Consider the following 10,732-nt stretch of genomic DNA (forward strand, 5'->3'; position numbering starts at 1 on the left):
CAAGAGGAGAGTGATGGGGTGCTGTGCCAGATGACCTGACCTCCACAGTCACCGGACCTGAACCCAATCCAGATGGTTTAGGGGTGAGCTGGACCGCAGACAGAAGGCAAAAGGGCCAACAAGTGCTAAGCATCTCTCGGGAACACCTTCAAGACTGTTGGAAGACCATTTCAGGTGACTACCTCTTGAAGCTCATCAAGAGAATGCCAAGAGTGTGCAAAGCAGTAATCAAAGCAAAAGGTGGCTACTTTGAACAACCTAGAATATGACATATTTTCAGTTGTTTCACAATTTTTTGTTATGTATATAATTCCATATATAATTCAACATGTGTTAATTCATAGTTTTGATGCCTTCAGTGTGTCTCTACAATTTTCATAGTCATGAAAATAAAGAAAACTCTTTCAATGAGAAGGTGTGTCCAAACTTTTGGTCTGTACTATCTATTATCTATCTATCTATCTATCTATCTATCTATCTATCTATCTATATCTATCTATCTATCTATCTATCTATCTATCTATATCTATATATATATATATATATATATATATATATATATATTGTTGTTTTTTTTGACTTCCGACAGATGGTTTTAAAATTTTAACTGCCAAGATAATTGAAAGTTATGCTATGATACTTTTATCATTATTTTCCTGTGTGTATTAGTAGTTATTATAAGTATTATAACGTCTTTCATCTCTAAAATCTTATCTGCATTAAATGCACAAATCACAAAACAACTATGTAAAATAATACAACCAGAAACATCCAAACTGACATTCACTTAATGAATTTAACCATAAAATTCACTCCGGTATGAGCTACCAATCTGCCGAGCACTTCTGCTTGCTCCAAAGGCGGATGTAAGAGCACACAAGCAGGTTTATTTGCAAGGCAGGGTTGGATTAGCTCTAGCTGCTTCTCTGAGGTATAATCTGTGAGCGCTTGGTCTATCTCTGGTCGTGCATGCATTTAGATACACAGGGTATTGGATTCACACAGTTTTCCCATTAGATCCTTCTCATATCTTTGTCTGAGCTGAGGTAGTGTTTTCTAGCTCTGCCATCTGGACTTCAGCCTTGTACAATAACAAGAGTCTGGACTCATGATTCTGCGTCAGAACAGCTGTTATTTTATAGATAAGCCTGTCAGTGTTGGATCCAAACACACTTACGTATGCAGGTGCACATACAATGGTGACCATCTCTTGTGGTTTGTGTTTGTGTTGTGACAGTGTGCCTGCAGCCAATCACTGACCAAGATTAAAGCCCTGGCTGCCATTCAAAAGCTAACTATAGTCACAGGTGCATCATGGGATAATGTGCTGATGAGATACACCTGGTCACAAACTACAACTCACACGGAATCACAAACATCTACCCAGATAGTAGCACGTACTATATTTTGCCGGTTCAGTATTTTGAAACGGTTAACAAGAAGACTGTAAAGACTTATTCAAGACACTCCAACAGACAACTGTTATGCACATGCACTCATCATTCTACAAGAGCTTCAGATACACAACCTGTTCGAAGTTATACAATACACTTCTAACACAAAAACTGTGTTCTGGCCATGAAAATGATAAACAGAGGATTCAGTTATAAAGAGATAGCAATTTCACTAGAATTTTCTCCCTTACACTAACAGGTACTTCACAAGAATGTTTCTACAGAATAGCAGCTACTGAGTAATTTCCATTTTCATAAGCTCTAAAATGTGTGTAAGAACACTAACCAGAACAGTATATTAATATAATATAAATATCACTGTTTTACTGTATTTTTATTAAATAAATAAGCATAAAATACTTTTTTAAAAAGCAGAACCATATCTTACATCCCCTACATTTTGACAAATAATGTACTTTATAATAAATAGTAGACACTTCAAATTTTGTTGCTCTCTTTAACAACGCAGCATCCATTTTTAAAGATCAAAGGTCATGGCAATCCTCCAGGGGAGCCCATTTAGTGCCCATCATGTTGCCAAGTGAATGTGCATATGTGTTTGAGAGTGATGGAAAGTGACGGCTCCAGCAGAGAGTGCAGTGGATCAGAACATGTGAAATGTGCATCACACTCTTGACTTCCGCACATCATACACAAACAAATACTCCTACAGTAAATGCAAGAGAGTATCAGAGTATCCTTCACTGTTACTTTCACTTATATTTAGGGTTAAGGATTTGAAAAAAAAACCTAAAATTAAGCATTCAATTCATCACATAACTGTTTGTGCTACTGATGTGAATGATAGATGAAATCTGTATAATGATGAAGAGAGGTGTGCTGTTACTTTTTTATGATTTCTGCCTGCCGTTTGTTAAATGAGTTCGAAATAATTTCATAGACTTAAAGTAGGAAACTGAGTCATATTTAGTGGTCAGAATATCTCAGATACTTGCTCTTTAGCCTTAGGGACGGCAAACACCATATCGACTTTATTGCAATGACATAAAAAACCACAATACCTGTCAAGCAACACACCAGCATGGTGGTAACTTTTACAAAAAACACCACACATATTTTCTTTCTTAAACTTCTAGCTTTTTTTCTGCAATTATCTGAGTTTGAACAGCTGAAATACACTTGCAAATCCCATCCATGCATATTTTGTTTTGTATATAATTTCAGTCATTCTTTAGTGAATTGAATTTAGTGATTTGTCTTTTTTTTTATTGCATCCATAATTTAACTGAGAATGGTTTTAATATTGCAGTTCAATTCCTAAATTTGAACAACTGCAATGAGTTTAATTTTGGCCTAAAAAGGGAGGTTAGCCAAGACTCTGAAATGAACTTTGAATGATGGCTTTGCAATGCCTTCACTTAAAGTTTTAAAATATTTTAAAAGTCTTAATTTTTATTAAGTGTCCATGTACCTCCAAAATTTATTGAATGTTGAATTTCTTAATTATAATTAAATGAATTCTAGTCCTTTAATTCCAATTTAACTTCCTGTGGGGTGTGGTCAAGTGAATATAAATGCATACTTATGAATTGTAAGGGAGCAAGTTATTAAATTTGACCCAAATTCAGGCATGATATTTCATTCAGGACATGCAAATCTAAATGATTAAAAGACAAATGATTTTAAACTTCCTGTGGGGCATGGTCAGCCAAAGCATACTGAAGATAGCTTTGCTTAGCCAGACATCTACACATAACATGACAACATGGAACATGTTTTTTATACCATTTAAGGGGCAAGTAAATCTAAAATCACAATAAAGATCACTGTGGAAAAGGCATTAAATAATTGCCATCAGCACCAGTGGCCAGACAAATGCAGAAAACACCTCAAAGACATTTTTTGACAATTCTAGGTAATATTCATAATTTATGTCGATCCACAAAAAAGTGATAAATGGTGATTATTTCACAGACCAAATACTATTCAGATATGCTCATGGTACTACTAAGCCTCTAAAACAAAACTCTAAATATATTTCATATTTGGTGCAACAAACATGAAAATATTTGGCAAATGCAGAGATCAGTTCCTCAAAATGATTGGACCTGTGATTTTAGCCAGCACCTGCCATGTTTGTGTATGATATGCATCATATTGTTTGCCTAACAATAATGCTCACACATTAAAAAAATAAAAAAAGGTCCTGGATATTACAAACTTACACACCGCTGAAACTAACTGAACTGCAAACATGCTAAAGTGATTCGTTGGAAAAGCATGTTTGATTTACAATATACTTGAAAGAAATGCCAATGACCCTGAAGAGGCTGAAATATATGTAACACTGCCTTGCTGTTCTATTTATAGCAGCAATTTCTTTTCCAATACAAAACCGTCCAGCTCCTGCTCTAGGCTATATTTCTGTTTACATGAGATTGAGTCATTTTTTTATCCACGCAATTTGCTTGCTTTGGCACTTACAGTAAATCTTACCGATTCATGCAAACTAAATAGCAGAAATGTCATTATAGGATAATACTCACAACTTAATACTTGTGCAACAGTAACCATAATGAAAGTGTAATATTGTGCAATACAAGTGTACTAACAGACTATAATAACCATATGGAAAATTATGGATGGCTACATCTTCATCATCAACAACAAACTATGGTATTTGTTATGAAAAACTCCACATGCATCACGGATTCTCTGATTTAAATGTGTGTACTTGCCTCATTCTCTTTACTCTTGTCTCTGTTCCGGCTAGAGCTTTTGCCGGTCTCTTTGGCGATGGGCACGACTGATATCTGATGCACAGGCATGCTAGCAGTGTTCAGGACTGCGGGATACCTCGCTGCCTTCAGCCACCGAAGACAACAGACTCACTCCATCCTGAGGGTCGGCATGGAAACAAAGAATATGACCCGCTCCAGAGTTCGTACACGCGCTCCTACAGACACATGCATGAAATCAGGTTAAGTATCCTGGGTGAAATCTTCGACTTAAGCTGCTACTGAGAAACATCCAGAGAGCTGGTCGTCACATCCCAAAAAATGCTGAAGCCAACCTCTCTCGTTCTACCTGTGTGATCTGTGACAGAGAGAGAGACAGAAAGAGCTCATTTAAATTCTACTCTACCTGAGAGCTGCAGTGATGCCTCAGTTTGTAGATATGTGTGTGCACGTCTGTTAACCTGACCTGTAAACATGTAGCAGAGAGGACTTAGTGGTTATAATAGCTCTAAATCTCCTCCCTCCAGAAGCAGCGTGGGATGGAGCAGCCAGCTAATCAGCTTACAACCCCAGGAGCTGCACACAACCTCGGCTACTGGAACACACACACACACACACACACACACACATGAACACACACACACAAATGAACACTGGACAGAACAAACTAGCTGGTAACAGTTGATGTTAACTGTTCAATTTATACAAACAGTTGATGAGAGCTACTCTTTCTCAGCATGTATGTACATACTGTGTGTATACTGTGTATTCAACATCATTCTGGACACACTTACTCTTTCTTTCTTTTTTCTTTAATATTTTCCACATTTATAATAATAGCGATTCCCAAGTATGGCAGTTATGTAGAGGACAAACAATTTTTGAACAGACCAAAACTACCTTGTGCATTTGCTTTTTTCATGAGGCGCATGCTGGGATGCTCCCTGATGCTTGTTTGTTGTTTTTTTTTAAATATCCGGTCCAACACACACACGTCAAAAAAAAAGGTGTGTATAAAAATATATATATAAAAATTAACATTTGTATAAAAGCATTTCTTTAAGTATAAAAAGGTGTGAATGTCATGATAAACATAAATGCACACAAAGTGTGTAACTTCTAGTGTCTACAAAAACAGGTCACATTCTTTTCACACATTATTGTCCAATCATTTTGACTCATACATATGCAAATAAGAATATTAACCCAGGCTTTACAAATATACGGTGTGAAATCTCTTAACCTGACTACTCACATCTGATTACCAACCCATAAAACAAATAAAGGAGCCTGTAAGATACATAACTATAGCACAAAAGCCTGTTAGTAGTGCTTAACTGAACCTGGATTTAAAACTACTATCATACTTACAAGAGGATATACTGAGAGATTCAAGAGATAATTTCACTCAATTACATAAACCTAAAGTAAAAGTAAACCTGAAACTCATTTTCATAAATTGCACATAGGAGGGAGCCATTTCTCTTTCACATGGTCTCTCTGCTTCCCACATTATTACAGACAAACATGCCTTTTCTCTCCCATTCTTTTTTATCATACCTCAAGGCTGTCCACTTCTGTCTGATTGTGATGGGTTTGTTACGTTAAATCCCCTCAAGAGGCTCTTAAAAACAAAACATGTCTCTTTTTTTTTCCAAGAACGTGAACATGCACAGGTCGAGATAAAACACATTAATCCAGGGTTAGAGTTGGTTGTGCTTGGAATGGTTACGAAAAACTAACTATAAAAATAACTGAAATATGAATTTTTTGTTAAAATATGCTCCATTAAATAAATTAACTGCTGAATTACTAGTCTAAAATATGGCAAGGGGACTTTGTTTTATACAGTTTTACAAATGTAAAGCATTTCAATAGATGAGTTGTGGGGTAAAAAAATTTAAGAAATAAAAAATTTCACCTGTCTCTCCTATATGCTTCACTGCATTAATATATACTATGTTTATTTATACGATTTTATTTATTTATTTACTTGTTCAGGGAAAATTCACAGTATATATATTTGATAAGTGCATTTTTTTTATTCATTTCTGACCTCAATGGTGTACTGAAGGACATAGACAAACATTTCAACAGTCTCATTAAAGTATTTATAGACCAAATTGATTTTCATGTCCAGTCTGGGCGGGAATAATTGCATGCTGAGACAATCTCCATGGACATACAACATACAGCAGGACAATCCTAGAATGTCTTACTATTTCAATAAGGGACAGTCAGGCAGAGATTTGCATGATCATGACTGAGTTTTACCTCTACTTGTATTTTGTGTCTTGTATCCAGGGTAGAAGCACCATGCAATATGATCCCCCCCCCCCCCCATCATATTACAGTATCACCCGTACACAAACAGGTGCACACGCACAGTCTAAAAAGAAAATGTATGTACAGCGCCAAAGACTTCAAAGTAGATGCCCGTTTAAGCGATAGTGCATGTGAGTAATTGGTTTTCTAAATAAATATGTGTGTTTAAGGCCCTGGTCATGTGTTATCCTGATCCAAACATTTGTACAGGTGCTGGAGTGTTTTGTTCTGGTAGTGTTGCAAATTTCGATCTGTGCATTTTGATGAACTCAGATGATGAAGACGTGTCAGTTGTATTATTTTGATAGTGTTGATACAGTATTTCTGCAGCAGTGGTGCTGAAGGATCAGTGATGCCCTGATTTTGCTGCGAGTTTTGTGTTTGTTCGTTCAGCTGAAGCAGATGGCTTCGCCCTTTACTGAGATGGAGTGGTACACTATTCTCTTCTGTCTAGTAATATTCAGTATTTTCACCCTGTATGGCCTAATACAAGAGAGATGTGAGCACACTACAGGTATGAACAATACAAATAAACATTATTACATTAAAGGAATAGTTCACACGAAATTGAAAATTAAGGACTTAATGCATTAAGGACATGGGCTGGAGATCAAACATGGTCCTTAAGACTTATACTCCAAGTATAAGTTCATTTCTGTCATGCAAAAGTTTTTGTGAGAAACAGAGTGAATGGCAATAAACAGAAAATCTTAACATCCAACCTAGTGAGAAGTAACCATCATCAGTTTATAAATGAATCATTATTTGTATAAGTGATATATTATAAGTGACTCATGAATTAAGCTGATTTGGTTTTCATGACCCAATTGTTCTGTGTCTCAAACTGAAATGGCAGTAAATAATTGTAAATGATGTGCCTCTGTTGGTCACAAAAAGATAGATGACTATGAAAGACTTGTAATGTGATGCATGAGTCACAAACACCATTTTATTATATGCTTTCACTTACTTTTGAAGCTTAAAATCTTTAACATTTCACAGCGTCAGTAAAAGAGAATAGAGAATACAGATCAGAATGATTGAGATAAGTTTTTAAATGACATTGATATTAGTGCATTTTGAAGAGTATTATTTTTACAAGTTACCTGCAACAAGATATCCCCAACTTTTGACAGCTCCAAATATTTTGTGAATACTACATATCATTCTTCTGCATTTTTGTATCCCAAGTTTTACTAACTCCATTTTCCGCCACATTTATTAAGCAGTGAATTACCCCTTTAAGCATATATATGCTTAAAGGGGTATATGTGTGTGTGTGTGTGTGTATTATTTTTATCTCTTGCTGACCGTATAAAAAGATAGAAATAACCAAATCCCAATTTCAGAAGTAATAAACCACACTGACATGATATTATAGCAGTTTTTCAAATCTACCCACAAGTATTTGCAAATATTTACATTCAGCCTGAACGCAATTACAATAGTGTAACAAAGATAAATAATAAAAAAATCGTCTATAACAAAACAGGTTCAACTAGTTTCAAAAGTAACATAGCATTCTTGGTTTGTTTGCTTCTTATTTTACTAAAAAAAAGGCAAAGACTCGAGGAGCCACTCATCGTCTGAGTCCGCCTGCAAGCCTCTCAATATTTAAAGACAGATTTCTTGCAACGTGGCCCAGGATCCAGGATCAGTCATGATGAGCGCTGTGAACATGACCTGACCTGTACGCTGCTGCCTTTATTGGAGTTGAAACCTCATCACCTGGACTGGATCCAGCTGCAAACTCAGGTAAACAATAAAAGACAGCAAATGTATGTGTGTAGGTACTTTATGTATGAAAAGTGGGTTTAAACGTTGACGTGGTTTATAGCTAGCAGTAAGGAAGTAGGAAGAAGGGGACTTTAATTGCTCTGTTTGAGAAGCTAGTAAAAGTTAAGTCTCTAACACACAAGCACGTCTCATACACTGAGTGTGTGTGTGTGTGTGTGTGTGTGTGTGTGGTAAAAACTGAATGAGCTGCTACTGATGGGTTGAATCCTATTGAAAGAAAGCAGAACAAGGTATTTATATCCATTTCTCTTTCTCTCTTGCTCACTTCAAAATAATGCATTTGCATTATACTATACAGTAACCATTTACAAGTTTATGAAACAGATGTTTTTGATGATGATCCCAGTGATTTTATTCATTATTTTATTTTTATTTTTTAATTAAATGTACTATTTTTTGTCATTTTTATATGTTTATATAGCTTGTGTTATTTATTTATTTATTGGCAGCTTTAAAGTAAAACAAAAATATTTCGGTTAATGTTTATTTTAAGGAATGAACGGTTTGGTTAATAACCTTGGATTGCACTGTATTTTAAATTTCTCATCCAAAAGTTGTGATCATCATGCAGTATTATATTTCAGTTCACCAGTATAGGGCCAAACAAGGAAACATATTGCTAGCCATGGTTCTGCAACATTAACAATAATAACTGTATATTATTCCAAACTGATGAGAAAACGTAACTGCTTTTCGATGTGTCAGTATCATATGAATGATTACATTTCTGAAATACTTGATTCTAAATGCTCATTTACAAACTGAAAGGAAAATATTTTTGATTTAGTGGCCACTAAACTATATTTTAGTGTTGTCTATGGTAACATGTCAATATCTGCAACCAATATTTAGATGAATCCTGATCAGCTTGATAAGATTTAATATACCAGCCGGTGGTCCATCATCCATGATAATGTTGCTTAAATTGGTAGATTTTTTTGCTCTATCTTTAAGGTTCTTCTACAGTCTTTTTCTTTATTCATCAACAGAACTGCACAGCTGTCTCTCCAGCTGAATCTAGTTTATTGATCCCGAATACATGCAGCGTGTTAATGGATTTTCTCTGTTCAGTCAGTCCTGCATTAATGTCTTCAGATCCATGCATATCAGAGCTGCTTCAGCCTTTCACACTTATTATTGTACATTTAATTTTTAATATTTGTATTACCCATAAAATCTATAAAGATAAACTGTTTAAAGCTATGTAATCATGTTTTATATCATGCGTTCCACTCTCTCTCTCTCTCTCTCTCTTTCTCTCTCTGTGTGTGTGTGTAGAGGTGGAAGTGTATGTGTTTGTTATGGATCTGCTGTTTTCAGGTTTTGAGTTGGTCTTCATCATCATTGCATTTACTATCATGTGCTTATTTGGCCTGGCTGCTATCTGCACACACAATACAGATCATCAAGGTAAACACACGTTTTATAAACCACTCAAACACTGAACTAATGACTAAATCAAGATAAAGTGCAGCTTAAAGTGCATATTTGTGTCCCCTAGATGACTACATTCAAACAGAACAGAAGATGATGCGACAAAAGAACACCTCAAAGAAAAAACAGAGAGTCATCACCAAAACCAATCAAGAGCTTCCATGAACACAAACAAACACAAATACAGAATCCTTCCACTGGTGCTCAACGGATAGATAGGACTGGCTCACCAAATGCAGATAACCAGCGGACAAACGGAAGATCTCTGACACTGCTGTCGACTTCATATATCCTTAGAGCCTCAAGGCCAGCTGATTGGCTTGAATGTATGACCCCAATAAGTAATTAAACAGTAAAGAAAGATAAAGACGATTTATTGAAATCAAATCCCCTCCACTTTCTTTACCTAGATCTGCTTATCACTTGTAATACAATGATTTAAACCCTGTCTGGAGGAGCCTTCTTTTTTTTCACGCAGCTTATGCTTTGCTGGGCAAAATGCGGTAACACTTAATTTCTGTTATCCACTTTAAACATTCTACTAATAGTAAGTAACTTTGCAACTACATGTCAACTAGCAGTTAGTAGAGTATACTAAACCCTAAACCTACTCTAACAGTCTACTCATGTAGTTGCAAATTAATGAGAATTAGTCGACATGTAGTTACAAAGTTATTAACTGTTAGTAGAATGTTTAAAGTGGACTATCGAAATAAAGTGTAACCCAAACGGCTTCAAAAAGTCTCATGGTGGTGGTAGCCTTTGGCAAGAAAAACTGCAAAATATGTTAATGAATGTATATTGTGAAGACATTTTTAGATTTATACAAAATATATTTATGTGATATAATGTCCTAAAGTTTATATAATGCATTGTTGTTGTATTTTATTTATTTATCCATATACATGTGGCATTTTTGTATTTAAAAATTAAAATATATGAATATTGTCTAACTTTGGATTATGTCCATTGAAGGATCGTGAAAATGCATGCATCAGTCTAGACATCTCTCTAGACTGTGTG

The 10,732-nt window shown here is 35.4% G+C and overlaps 1 long non-coding RNA gene across 1 annotated transcript; it reads left to right on the forward strand.

The window, feature by feature from the left end:
• The first annotated feature begins 8,135 nt into the window (after nucleotides 1-8,135).
• Nucleotides 8,136-10,511, forward strand: LOC113089753 (uncharacterized). The gene is made up of 3 exons (XR_003286692.1): nucleotides 8,136-8,233; nucleotides 9,554-9,685; nucleotides 9,777-10,511. It is a non-coding gene; the product is annotated as an uncharacterized LOC113089753 (long non-coding RNA).
• The last annotated feature ends 221 nt before the right edge of the window (nucleotides 10,512-10,732 follow it).

This window comes from Carassius auratus, unplaced genomic scaffold, assembly GCF_003368295.1.
Source record: "Carassius auratus strain Wakin unplaced genomic scaffold, ASM336829v1 scaf_tig00050961, whole genome shotgun sequence".
NCBI lineage: Eukaryota > Metazoa > Chordata > Actinopteri > Cypriniformes > Cyprinidae > Carassius > Carassius auratus.